We start from the raw sequence: 15,226 nt of genomic DNA on the forward strand, positions 1-15,226 counted from the left end.
TTGAATAGACTATGCCTGTAGTATCTCAAATTTAGAACACAAGGTGATGTCATTGTAAGTTGAAATATTTTTACAGGGCTTTATGTGTGGGAGCCGCGAGAAGTTTCCTCTGGCTAAGGAACCTAGAACTACTAGTCTGAGTAACGGATAGGTCTTTTTTGAACTGAGACGACGAGTAACTTCTCTAAACAGGGAATGGTGAATCTTTGGAATTGTCTATCCCAGAAGGCTCTGGAAATATAATTACTGAGATAATTGCAGAAGGAAAGAAAAGCAGTGTTTGGTCCCTCTTGCCTGTTCAATATGATCCTGGCTGATTTACCCTAGGCTTCTTTACTGTGCCATTTTTCCATAGCTTCCACTATCCTGATCATTCAAACGTTTAGCATCTCCCTCTTTAGATACCCTGAATGGTCTGGCCTCAAGAGGCCATTGGGATAAAGAATTCCAAACATTTACTTCCTCTGTGACAAGTTGCTCCTATGCACCTTGGCTTTAAAGGATCAATTGATGATTCATTAATAAAGAAAATGATAGATTTCTGGATGCAATTGATATCAATGGATATAGGAAAGGGGGAACAAGAGAATGTAGATCCTGGAATCTGGAGCAAAAAAAAACAAACTGCTGGAGAATCTTAATGTGTTAGACAGCATTTATGGAGGGAAATGGATGGATGCATTTCAGGTCAGCTGTCTGTTACCCTCCACAGAAGCGCCTGACTGGCTGAGGTCCTCCTGTAATTTGTTCTTTTATATAAGGTGTAATAGAGGTGATGAAAAGTTTAGATGTGTGGAAGAGAACAACGAGAGGAATTGAATGCAATTGTACAAGGTGGGATTGGAAAAGTATGTCTTGTGATTTTGAGCACGAGTGGAGGAAGACTTTTGAAGGCTGTGTAAGCCTTACTTCCTCCATTGACTTAGTTTGACAATTTACTGCAATTCAAGGCTGAAGGGCTGCTCCTGTGCTATCCTGTTCAATGTTATGTGTACTTAAGATTTTCTCAATTAAAGTGAAGACCAAACATGGTAGATTTGTTCTATGGATAAAGTTGATGGACACTAAAAGGTCAGAGGAAAATTTCACACAAAATTATTTTAAAAAATAGAAGAGATTGTTGAATCATATGCGTATACAATGCTTAGAAATACTAAAAGTTACCAATCCCAATTACAGCATTTAAAATTGGAAAAGTGTATATATAACATAAATTATCCATCCAGATAAATTTAATTAAAATTAGTCTATAATTGAGTGTAGGCCATAATTATCCATTTCTAATCGTCTTCAGAGTTGAGTATGGTTAAGAAATGGATAGCGGGTGGGAGTGGTGGTCACAGGATTGGTGGGCAACTGGTCAGGCAAGAATACATCTGGGATAATGGTTAGATTTGAGTTCTTTATATTGAAGAGCAATACTATTCACTACACTTTAAATGATGCTGGATAAGGAGAGGGAACTGCTATCTGGAAGAAAGACTTCAGTATCGCTAGGTTAAAGAATGGTAGAAGCAATGTTACAAAAGCAGATCAATTGGTTCATTTAATAGTTTGGGACCCTGTGTTTCTCCTTAACTTTATGCGATATTCAGGTGTATATATATCCTTGCACATGAGTAAACTGTAGGCAAGTATAGGATATTGTGGATAGGTGGAAAAGGAGTGGTCAATGTGACATATTAGCGTTAACTTCTGCTACTATGAATTGCCCAGCCTGCAAGAAGACAAGAGTTTTCATTCAGAAGCTTTTTCTTTTCCAGTAGTCCCAGTCATTACAGAAGCCAATCTATAATTCATTTGCCTTTGTTTGATATTAAGAACTGTTTGAAAGCTCAGTTTATTTTACAAATAGCTACTATGTTGCAAATATTGTGCTCCAAATATGCATCTAGCCAAGCTGTTCCACCCATATCATTGGCATTGGCATCTACTGTATTTTACATTTTGGAGTAATATGAGTACATTCTGAAAAGCAGGGCAGTTTCAATATTGCTTTGAACAATCACTTTGACTTGTAAAGCCTCCTCCAAATTTTACACACATTCTAGATTTGATCAATAGCACTTGTTCTTCATTACGGCTAGGTCAAAATTCTGAAACTCACTGCCAACAGCACCATGGGAGTTTTTGTCTTAAAGAACTGCAGCTGCTCACCATTGCAATCTCAAGGGCAATTAGATGTGATCAATTAAATGCTGACCTTACCGGTAATGCCCGCCTGTCTTTTTTTAAAATGGAAAACAAATATTAAAAGCAAAATATATGGGGTACATTGTTAGCATTTATTGCAGTGCTAAATGTGAATTACAAATTCATTTAGCAAAGTGATTTACCTTTGAATGTAAACAATGTAGCACAGTTATTGGGCCAAACACAGGAATGAACTGAAAGAAAGGAAGGTACTGAAGCTACTCAAGGGGTATAGAGGAATAACAGAAGAAACCATGAGGATGACAGGAAAGCTGCAGTCAGCCACCCAGGATAACATTTAATTTTGACTGGTACACTGAAGAGGTGGGAGACGGCAATGAGACCAGTTTCGAAAATGGATGCTCCAAGATGGATATCAAAACTACATCCATGACACTTCACACGCTCTTGATCTTTTCAATGACTTCAAGTTCCCTGGTCCTGATCATTTTATTTTCACTATGTATGTCCAGTCCCTATACACCTCCATCCCCCACCAGGGAGGCCTCAAAGCTCTCCGTTTCTTTCTGGACACCAGTCCCAACCAGTTCCCCTCTAATACCACTCTCTTCCATCTGTCGGAACTTGTCTTCACTCTTAATAATTACTCCTTAGGTTCCTCCCACTTCCTTCAAACAAAAGGTGTAGCCATGGGTCCCAGCTATGCCTGCCTTTTTGTCAGCTATGTGGAATAGTTTATGTTCCAGGCCTACACTGGTATAATTCCCAACAACTTCTATGCTACATCGATGACTGCATTTGTGCTGCTTCTTGCACTCATGCGGAGCTCGTTGACTTCATCATCTTTACTTCCAACTTCCACCTTGACCTCAAATTTATCTGGTCCATTCCAACACCTCCTTCCTCTTTCTCGATCCCTGTGTCTTTTATCTCTGGAGGCAGCTTATCTACTGATGTCTATTTTAAACCCAGTGACTCTCACAGCTACCTGGACTATAGCTCTTCCCACACTGTTACTTGTAAAAATGCCATCCCTTCTCTCAATTTCTCTTTCTCCACTGCATCTGCTCTCAGAATGAGGCTTTTCATTCTAAAATTAAGGAGATATCCTTCTTCAAAGAGAGGGGTTTCCCTTCCCGCACCATCAATGCTGCACTCAACCACATCTCTTCCATTTTGTGCACATCTGCCCTCATCTTGTCCTCACCTACCACCCCACCATCCTCCACATCCAGCACATAATTATCTGTAACTTCCGCCATTTCCAATGGGATCCCACCATAAAGCTCATCTTTATCTTCCCCCTCTCCCCCCCAGCGCACTTTCTGCATTCTGCAGAGATTGCTCCCTATGTGACTCCCTTGTCCATTCATCCCTCCCCACTGATCTTCCTCCTAGCACTTATCCTTGCAAGCGGAATAAGTGCTATGCCTGCCCCTACACCCCCTCCCTCACTTCCATTCAGGGCCCCAAACAGCCTTCCAGTTGAGGCGCACTTCACCTGTGAGTCAGCTGGGGTAATCTACTGTATCCGGTCCTCCTAGTGTGGTGTCCTGTATATCGGTGATTCCTGATGTAGATTGGGAGATCGCTTCATCGAGCACCTAAACTTTGTCTGCCAGAAAAAACGGGATCTTCCAGTGGTCACCCATTTTACTTCCATGTCCCATTCCCATTCTGATATGTCAGTCTGTGGTCACCTTTACTGTTGCGATGAGGCCACACTTGGTTTGGAGGAGTAACACCTTATATTTCGTCTGAGTAGCCTCCGACCTGATGTCATGAACATAGATTTCTTGAACTTCCAGTAGTGTCCCCCCCCCCGCCTCCTTACCATTCTGCATTCCTATGTCCCTCTCTCCCTTTATCTCCTTACTGTTCATCACCTCCCTTTGTTGCTCTTCCCCCTTTTCTTTCTTCCATGGCCTTCCTCTCCTGTCAGATTCTCCCTTCTCCAACCCTGTATCTCTTTCACCAATCAACTTCCCAGCTCTCTACTTTACCCCTCTCCCCCTTCCTGGTTTCAACTATCACCTTGTGTTTCTTCCTCCCCTTCCCCCAGCTTCTAACTGACTCCTCATCTTTTTTTCCTCCAGTCCTGATGAAGGGTCTTGGCCTGAAACATCTCCTGTACTCTTACAAAGTTGCTGCCTGGCCTGCTGAGTTCCTCCAGCATTGTGTGGGTGTGTTACTTGGATATTCAGCATCTACGGATTTTCTTTTGTTTGTCTTAAAACAAGTTGTTGTTTTTGATAATACAGAGGGGTGAGATTCAATTTGGATGGTCAAGTGCTTGAATATGAAAGTATTTAAGGAGGCAGCTGCTGGTTCTCTGTGAATCGAATGTTTGGTGACTGGCTATAACTGCACACTTTTCCTTTAAGATATGACATGGGTTCTATGTGTGACTGCTGATAATATTGAAGTGCAGAATCTGTGATTCCCATTCCCATTAAGGTCCTATGCTCATAGTTTGAATGCCTATGCTTCACTGGCCCATGCTCCCATTTGTGTCTTGTGGGAACTTATAAATGTTTAATTTACTTTGACACATTGAATTCAGAGAACTACTCATGGTGATAGATTTAGTTGAAAATAAATAGAAAGCAAGTTAAAATATAACTTATCTTTAACCAACTATCAGATCATATTGAACAAAGATTGTATTATTTCAATACTATTTCAAAAATTCCAAGAAATTATTGTTCTTTTTCCGAAATTGAAGTACTACTTCAGAGTACTGTTTTATTTGTTTCTCTTAGTAATACATGTTGACAGCCCAGACAGTTCACTGCAAATATTTTTATTATAAAGCTTACTTTATTCAATTTATAGTTTAGGGAATTGAAACACAGTGGGACACGTTATATTGAAATCCTGCTTGGTGTGACAGAAAGTCACTTTGTCAGGATTTACACTGTATCAAGAGTCACTCTATTAAGTGTTGTGGGCTGAGAACTTTATGAAATGAAAGTGGCAACTTTGGGTTCTGTTGCAGCACACAATCATATCAGCTTGAAATTGCCACACACTTCTCATTCATTCGGAGTAGTTTTGGAAAATCTAATCCATACAGTGCATTACATTCATTCAAAATTGACCCCCTCCCCCTTCAAAACTGTAAAATGAAAATGGACAGTTTTCAACATCAAACTTCAAATATATGTGTTTATTGTTTTAACAACACACTTTCATGGCCTAGGGTTTGAGGGACACAGTGACCATTACCCCTGTAACTGTTGACATTCCCAGTATAACTGACAATAACCTTGGGTTTTTCACAACAGGAATGTTGAAGTCCCAAATGACTGTCAGTTGTTTCTGGTATTTTTGAAGAATATGTTCTGATATTAGATTACTTGCAAAGACTCCTGGCCAGCGTTCCCTCAAAGCTGTGTACGTGTGTATTTGCACATATCTTTTGCTACTAGCACATGAAGAAATTTAAACTGTGCACAAAAGCTTGTCATCCTCTACCTCATTGGCATGTTAACTATATCTCACGGCAATGCACAATCACATTTCCTTTTCTAGTTTGTGATGCTGATGGTGTTGACACTGTGGAGTTTACAATGATTTGTCTGCAGATTTTAGAATTGCCTTATCTATTAAGCTTTCATTGAAGAAATAATGGATCCACTATGTCGAATTCCAAAGACGCAAAGGGTGTGAAGTGCAAATGAACTACTGGTTAATTTAAAGTGGAATGGCGTAACAAAACAGTATAAACTGCTACACCAAGAGCTCACAAGGTCAGAAAAGTGCAACTACAAGAGATATTTATGTACAATACAGAAACAGGTGTTACCTTCGTGTATGGCTGTGATGCAAAAGTTGCTGGAGAATTTGCAACTGGGAAGAAGTGGAGTGATATTTGGAAACTTGATTATTTTAAAGCATCATTTAGCAAGCAAATCACATATGGATGGAGTGCAAAAGGTCTGACGAGAAAATCCTTCATTATCCACTACAGGCCTGCTAGTACAGTGGTGCTAGAAAATTTGTGAACCCTTTAGAATTTCTGCATAAATAAGACCTAAAATGTGATCAGATCTTCATGTAAGTCCTAAAACTAGATAAAGAGAACCCAATTAAACAAATAACAAAAATTATACTTTTTCATTTATTTATTGAGAAAAATGATCCAATATAACATGTATTTATTGGAAAAAGCATGTGAACTTCTTTCTGTAACTGGTATGACTCCCTTGTATAGCAAACAAATACTTCTGGTAACTGTTGATCAGTCCTGCACATCGGCTTGGAGGAATATTGGGCCATTCCTCCTTACAAAACTGCTTCAACTCCGGGATGTTGGTGGGATTTCTTGCATGAACTGCTTGCTTCAGGTCCTTTCACAACATTTCAACAGGATTTTAAGGTCAGAACTTTGACTTGGCCATTCCAAAATGTGAAACTTCTTTGGTAGACTGACTTATGTGTTTAGGGTCGTTGTCTTGTCGCATAACCCACTTTATCGAGTTTCAGCTCACAGACAGATACCCTGACATTTTCCTGTAGAATTTGCTGGTACAATTCAGAATTCATTGTACCATCAATGATGGCAAGCTGTCCTGGTCCTGAGGCAGCAAAGCAGGCCCAAGCCATGACACTGCCACCACCATGTTTCACACATGGGATGAGGTTCCTATGCTGGAATGTAGTGTTTGCTTTTTGCCAAACATAATGCTTCCTATTTAAGCCAAAAAGGTTTTATTTTGGACTCATCATTCCACAGAACATTCTTCCAATAGCCTTCTGGCTTATCCACGTGGTCTTTAGCAAAGCTTAGCTGGGCAGCAGTGTTCTTCTTGGAGAGTAATGGCTTTTTCCTTGCAATCCTGCCATGCGCACCATTGTTGTTCAGCGTTTGCCTGATGATAGACTCATGAACACCGAAATTAGCCAATGCATGAGAGGCCTGTAGCTCCTTAGATGTTACCCTGGGGTTATTAGTGACCTCCTAGAATATTACACGCCTCGCTCTTGGAGTAATTTTTGTTGGTCAACCACTTCTGGGGAGAGTAACAACTATGTTGAATTTCCTCCATTTCTACACCATCTGCCTGACTGTAGATTGGTGGAGCCCCAAACTCTTTAGAAATTATTTTGTATTTTTTTTTAGCCTGGCGAGCATCAACAACTTTTTTTCTGAGGTCCTCAGTAACCTCTTTTGATCGAGGCATGGCACACCTCCAAAAACCTTTGTGGTGCAGATCAGTCTTTGATAGTAAAGACCCAGGTTTATGTTCTTTAAATAGGGCAGGGCTTCCCACACTCACACCTGATTGTCATCCCATTGATTGAAATACCTGACTCTAATTTTCCCTTTAAATGAACCGATAAACCAAGAGGTTCACATACTTTTTCCAACAAATACATGCAATATTGGGTAATTTTTCCCAATAGATAAACAAGTATAATGTTTTGTGTTATTTATTTAATTGGGTTCTCTTTATCTAGTTTCAGGACTTGTGTGAAGATCTGGCCATATTTTTGGTCATACTTTTGCAGAAATGGAGAAAATTCTAAAGGATTCACAAACTGTCTAGCATCACTATGTTTTGTGAGAGTGCAGATGAACAAGAGTGAAAATGGTCAAACCCAGAGGAGATCACAGTTCTTATTGGCAGTGCTTTGCTAGCTGTTAAAATGAATACCTCTATATATAAGGTTCAATGCATACACATTGTTGTTACTGGGCAAAAAAATTACACAGCACAAGATTTTTGCGCAGCTGGTTATTATAAATTAGAGGGAACATTTCTCATGCCAAAATTCAAAATCTATAGTTATTCCCCAGAGATTACACTGAGGAGTCTGCCAAAGCAATGTTGTTAGATCTGTTGCAGTAATAGTCTCTTTATTAATTTTAGTGGAGAGGAATGGCTGCAAGAATCGAGGGTAAATCTTTATTGATACACAACCTTTTTCTTTAGCTTATTTTAATTGTAAAGATTTTTTAAAATGTTAAATAATTTTAAATGATTTGAATGCATGGCTTGTTTTGCTCCACCCCTTCCCATGATGGTATTTGTGTGTGCTAAGCTTTGATATGAGCAGGTTATTACCTTTGAGTATTAGGTAGCTTTTGTATGCAAATTAATATCAAAGGCAGGTTTTGTCTGTCGGTTAACAGGGTAACAAGCAACTAGCAGGAAATTTTTAGTCAATGTGAAACAGGTACAGATCTAAGACTGGTGCAAATTGGGTTATGTAAAATTGAGCTGATTTTTAAACCGAACAGTTAAGTGTTCTGATAAGTCATAGACTTGAAATGTTAACTCTGTTTCTCTTTTCACAGATAATGTCAGCATTGTGAAGTAATCTGTTATGCTGTAATACTTTGCTTTTGGACTTTCATTGAAATGTTGTGCTGAAAGCAAGTTCCCATTCACTGGAACTTTGATTGCCCATAATCTCATTCATGCAGCAAGTGCAATAAAAGTAATAGTTTGGAGTTTCTAGAGAAATGCTGGTAATTCTGTCTGAGCATCAGGGTACTTAAAAGCATACATACGAATGGAAGGCCCAAGCTTCATGAGGAGCATTCACTCTGATTTCCAAAAAAAGCTGCATTGTCGCTGGAAGAAAAGAATAGTTTGGTTCAGGTCTTGCATGGCAAGTTGCTTTTAGTGTAACATCCAGCTATCATCCTGTAAAGGACATCAACCTGACCAAGGCAATCAACTGTGTATCTCCTTAACCAATCACTCTGAATCGTATCAGAGAACCCAAAATAGAAAGAGTGAGCTAGAAAAATGAACTTGTAGCCTAATCAAACATTAATCGTTTGTAGCCTAATCAAACATTAATCGTTTGTAAAATAGTTAATAAACTTGTAGTAAAACAGTAAGTTTAAATGAGTGAAATATGGATACTGTTGGCCATTTAAAATAACAATTTAGAATGAGCACGTTATGCAATTTTGGTAACAACCTTAGCTAATACATGTAAAATGTGTCTAAGTAGCACTAATTATGATTTTCACTTTAACATGCATGTACAAATGTCTAATTTTTATAAAATTTGACTAGTGGGAAAATATATTTGCCACATTGACCCTGTGGCATGAGGTAATAACCCATTTTAATTGACATGTGCATATCAATTAGAATTTGTATAATGATTTTTTTTTCAGTTTCATCGTTCTCTAGAAATGTTCAGTGTTGTTGATGTGAATCATCTCAACTTTAATGGTTCATTGTCTATATTTTAGCCAACCACTGGTATAACTAGCTTAGCAATAACATAGAATGTTTGAGTTTATAATTCATTACTGGTTCAGAGCTATTAAACTGTATATCCTACTTAAAAATATCAAGAGTAGTACATTACAATACTTGGTTCCAAATGCTATTGGTCAGAATCACATGCATCTGATTAAAATCTGAGTATTTGCATCTTTTGAGATGTATTGTTTGACTATCTTGTTGATCAATTGGCACTAGAAGATTGGAAACTAAGATTCCACTTTCTGATTATTGGTTTTGGTGATCTTGTATTTCGTTTCATTTTAGTTTTTAATTTTGCATTTCGCTATTAATTATTGTGAGCTGGACTAAGAAAGGAGGAATTCTTAAATATCTTCTTAGCAAATGCAGTGAACTTTGCATTTAATTTTATACTGATAACATTGTGAAATATATGCTTTGTGAATGAAACTGTCTACATTTCATTCAAAAAGAAAATCCTTGAATACAATAATAAGCAACTTAAGTTGAAAGATGAAAGCTAGAAAGTTGCAGGAAATGAGAATACAGAAAATATGTCATTACTTAATGATCTTTAGATATAAACCACCATCAATCTCTCAGATAAACATGCTGGATAATTGTAATGTGTACTTAGTTGGTTGTTTTGATCATCTTTGCAATTTGAGCTGAGTGCAAAACATTATGCAGAGTTTGTGTTTGGAGTACAGGACCTTCTCTGCTGAAAGGGTTGTACATTTCTGTTGCTTCTTCAGTCTGATATGCTGTTCAGTCTGCCACCATGCTTGTAAAATGAGAGGAAGGGATATCGGTACACTAATATCTGGAAGAACATGTGGAAGAGGGAATAATACAGGAGGACTTGTAGCAGCGTGTGAGAAAAATGGGTCTTCTCTATAATTACGTGAGGATGGCCCTGAGGCTGTGATGGAGCAATGACACAAATTGAAGTGACAGGCGGAGTCCATCACCAGATAATGTGATTACTTTTACCTCTAAAACCTACTGTGACCTAAATTTCTATTCTCTATGGTCATTCCAGGCTGCAGAAGATGACATTTGCAATATCTGTCATCTCACAATACGTAGAGATGCTCCGTATAAAACACAAGGAATGCATTCTTTTCCCGTGCAGAAGAGCTACTTGTAGGCAAAGTATGTAATTGATTTCATTTACATAGCATTGTGTGCTCCATATCAAATATTTTCTGTATGCACCAACATGAAAGGCTCAGTTTGTTTCAGATGGCATGTGAGGCAGCATGGCATGTAGATTTGTGTCTCCATAGTTGTATTTTTTTGGAATTTGTTTATTTTGTGTTTGAATTCTATCCTCCATCTGTTCTAGTCCATTGAGAACAAAACTGAGGATAAGTGAATGACTAAGTGCTAGGGGTCCCAATACAAACATGGAGAAGTTCGACATCAGAGTTATGCTTCTCTTATATTTAAGTAAACATTTAGTGCCTTTTCTAGGGAAAAAATAAATTCCAGGAAAATATATTTTCCAAATGTAGGCTAGTGAATCTCTGACTCACTGTGGAGTTCTATGTTCTTTCCTTTTGCCCAGCAAATAAGACAAAGGTTACAACGCTTGAAGAAGCGGAGAAATGGGAAGAAGAAAAGTTCCAGGATGCAAAAACAGATAAATAGGATGTATCACCTATTCTACCAGCACCCAGGAAACCTACAGTATATTGCAGCTGGCAGAGCCATCACAAAAGGCTGTATTACTATAGGCTCTGCTGTAGTATACATAAAGAGAACCACAATCTTTAAGATGGCAATTCTGTCTTTTCATGGCGATGCCAATACATTGTAGGTGAAAATGTCATTTGAACCTTGCTGGCAGACATTTCAATACTCTGTGGAGTTATCACTGTACTCTATTCATTCTCCCACAGTTAGGAGGCTTGAAATCAACATCTCTGAGCTACCCTTTTTTTTCCCCACAATTGAGGTTTTTTTTTCAGCGAAGAGCCTCTATTTGGCCCATTATAATGTTGCATTCAAGATGTCAATTGAATTGTTATGTCTTTAGAGGTGCTGCTATCCTTTCTATCAGCTGCAGAAGAGGCGTTACTTATGATTGACCCAAAGAGGGAAAAAGGACCCAGAACTTTGCAAAAGTGTGAACTACACCTCAAAGTCATACTATTTTGTATTTCAGTGGGAAAATTAAAGGCTTGTGGCATATCCTGTCTCCTAACCAACTGTGATACTCTTCTACTCATAACCCACTGTTTTTATTGGTGCATTTCTTCATGTAGTTGTGAGTTAATAAATCTTATTAAAATGTACTGTATGTCCTAAATGTATGCAACAACTAAATTTTAATATAGTAATCTATTAAATTAAATGACAGCAACAGGAATTCTGCAAATGCTGGAAATTCAAGCAACACACATACAAGTTGCTGGTGAATGCAGCAGGCCAAGCAGCATCTCTAGGAAGAGGTGCAGTCGACGTTTCAGGCCGAGACCCTTCGTCGGGACTGTCCGCCAGAGAAAGCAGGATCTCCCAGTGGCCACACATTTTAATTCCACATCCCATTCCCATTCTGACATGTCTATCCACGGCCTCCTCTACTGTAAAGATGAAGCCACACTCAGGTTGGAGGAACAACACCTTATATTCCGTCTGGGTAGCCTCCAACCTGATGGCATGAACATTGACTTCTCTAACGTTCGCTAATGCCCCACCTCCCCCTCGTACCCCATCTGTTACTTATTTTTATACACACATTCTTTCTCTCACTCTCCTTTTTCTCCCTCTGTCCCTCTGAATATACCCCTTGCCCATCCTCTGGGTCCCCCCCCCCCCCCGCCTTGTCTTTCTTCCCGGACCTCCTGTCCCATGATCCTCTCGTATCCCTTTTGCCTATCACCTGTCCAGCTCTTGGCTCCATCCCTCCCCCTCCTGTCTTCTCCTATCATTTTGGATCTCCCCCTCCCCCTCCCCCTCCAACTTTCAAATCCCTTACTCACTCTTCCTTCAGTTAGTCCTGACGAAGGGTCTCGGCCTGAAATGTCGACTGCACCTCTTCCTAAATTAAATGATAGATTTTGGTGACTAGAATCGATCAATCCCTTACCCCCAAATTGGTTGCTGTGATCCTTCTTAGTCAAAAAATTAACTAAGCCAAATGCAGAGTCTAGTTTGCTAATTTCCTACATCTTGAAGTTTAGCAGTTTGGTCTTGATGGCAAATAACACAAGTTGGTGTGTTGCATAAATCCTATTGCCAAAATGCTCCAGACAGTATTTACACCAGGCATATGGAGCTGTACTATCTGTGAAAGTTGTCATTAACTTTAATTATTTTGAATATTCTGACACTCAAGGACTTCAAGAAATTATTGTATATTAAATAATTAAAGCAAGGCTATTTTAAAATATAAAAATTGACTGAAATACTTATAAGTAATTAAAGATGTTAATGTAATACAGAATATTTTTAGAAGGTAATATGTATATGTGTTTTTCCTGTTACCTTCTGGATCTATCAGTGAGTCCTAGACTCTCAAGTGTTGAGTTTGTGAGGATGTCTGAGATTGACTTTCAGTGACTGAATGCCAATGTTTCCACTCACAGCCGTTGATCAAAGTCACTATAATTTCACCATTTACACCTGATAAAGTGAAGTTCTCTGAGAAATAAATGAGGGAGAAAAGAACTGGAGAAAGTTCCATAGAAGAATACGCTTTCCACTGATTTGTATTACAGGCTTAACTCTTATGTTCTGTATTATGTGTCTTATCCCACTGGAAAGAATTATTCCCTCCTAATTACATTCTTAAAGCTCTCAGAGTAGTTTCCAGAAGTTGAGTTAATTACCACAGAACTTGGCCTAGCTGTTATTTTTACTTATCTGCAGTAAATGTATGTCATGAACATCTAACTGTCAATCCTTCAAGAGAAGCACAGCCTCAAAATGGCAACACTGCACCCGATTTGTTGTGCATCTTGGTGAGCAGCCAAGAGCCATTATTAAGATTTTGCCAGGCATAATCAAGCATGAGTACTAATTTGGCATCCGCAAAAGGTTATCATCTTTGTATGGATAAAGCATCAATTTGAGTTCCTCCAATTTCTCTTTTGTTTCTTATTCTTTTTGCTATTTTTCAATGCATTTGCTCTATATATCCAGAAACCAACAATTCAGCAATTCATCTTTCTAAAAAATAAAACAATAATCAATGTACATTCTAAAACTGTATTTTATAATTTTAAAATATTTTGTTGCTCTTGTGAATTGCGATGTTTACAGTTCTGTATCTATTTTTTGCTCATTGTGATCCCCAATTTTTGCATTAAATCTTGTTTCTGAAATACAACCATTTGGATGTGAAGACAGTTTGTATGCAGATGTTTAAAGCACCTGCTCGAGAAAGATGTATATGGTGAATTCAAGTTGTTGCAGACAACCACATTTCTAATTTTTTAAGACAGAATTTATTCTAGCTGCGTAGAGTAATATATAATAACATGAATGCTGCTCCAAAATGGTGAAACCCAGTGATCAGTGAAGTCTGTCACATACTGAATACAGGGAAAAAATTATTTTGCATTAAAATCAGATATGGTTGTCTGACTGATGGACATTTTCCTCATGACCACAGTCTATCTGTATGAGACCTGCATTGTCAAAAGGAGTAGGCTTTTTATTGATGCATTAATTTTATATCTTCCAGTTTTCTTCTCCATTAGAAAAAAATTTACTTTAAATGACATGAATTTCTAATGTTAGGTCACTGAAAATTGTTAAAATATCAATACAAAATGTTCTGTGGTTTTCTAAGCTGCTTTGTCATTAATTTTAAAAGTATAGTATCATAATTATTTTGTTAAATAATGTTAAAACTGGATATTTAAAGCAATATTTTTGATATGCACATACTAAAACTCAGAAATGAGAAACCTTTATAATGGAAATCAAAGACTTTTAAGAGACAGTTAGATAGTCACATGAATGTGAGGAAAATGTATATTGTGTGGGCAGAAGAGATTAGTTAGCCATTTGATTACTGATTTAATTGATTCAGCGCAATATTGTAGGCCAAAGGGCCTGTTACTGTTCTGTGCCGTTCTACATGTGTTCTATGTTTTATGAAGTCATACAAAATTCTTTCTTTAAATTGAGATCTCTCATTGCAGTTTTCCTTATGTTGGCCATTTTATTACTATTGTCCTGAACATTCTTCATATTCTTTGCATTCTGAACTTTCCTAGATCTTCTGATGTTCATCACTACCCCTTAACAAAGCCATTATCAGCAGGTCCTGCAGTCTGGGTGATCATTTTTGATACATTCACATGTGCAGTAATTATGAAATGTTCCTGTTTTATATAAATATGTATAAGATTAAATTCATCATGAGAAATACATTCTTCTCATACCTAATCAAGGCTAATCTTCAATGATGCATGTACAGTACCGCAATGTGAATTGAGAAATTATGATCTTATAGATATGCATGCATGCCCTTTTATTCATCTTGTTCAAACTATTTAAATTATAGAAGTTCATAATCTGATAATTGAAATTATTTTCTGAACATGAATAGAACTTACCTTTTATGCAGCAGTAAATGCCAATCTTCAGTGCTGTACATCTGCTTGTGTAATGTTAGTGCTTACTGACATGCAGTATGGATTTTCAATATATTTTGTTTTTCCTGTTCATATTTTAATACAAGTAAATGGACTTTTACAATTATATGTATTTAAATATCATTGCTATTTAACAAACTGAGGCTAATTAAGCTGCTCACCTAAACTGATTACAAAATTGTTAGTTCTGCCTTCACGTAGGGGAAGAAAAATCAAATTAAATTAATTCAAGTATTCAAAGTATAC

At 37.8% G+C, this 15,226-nt stretch overlaps 1 long non-coding RNA gene across 1 annotated transcript in view; it reads right to left on the reverse strand.

Annotated features, from left to right (window-relative positions):
- The window catches only part of LOC140210532 (uncharacterized), a 70,760-nt gene that overhangs the window by 8,508 nt on the left and 47,026 nt on the right, over positions 1-15,226 (reverse strand). The window contains exon 2 of the long non-coding RNA XR_011889253.1: positions 8,675-8,738. This is a non-coding gene — a long non-coding RNA (uncharacterized lncRNA). The remainder of the gene's footprint in view (positions 1-8,674; positions 8,739-15,226) is intronic.

This window comes from Mobula birostris, chromosome 15 (genome assembly GCF_030028105.1).
Source record: "Mobula birostris isolate sMobBir1 chromosome 15, sMobBir1.hap1, whole genome shotgun sequence".
Taxonomy (NCBI): domain Eukaryota; kingdom Metazoa; phylum Chordata; class Chondrichthyes; order Myliobatiformes; family Myliobatidae; genus Mobula; species Mobula birostris.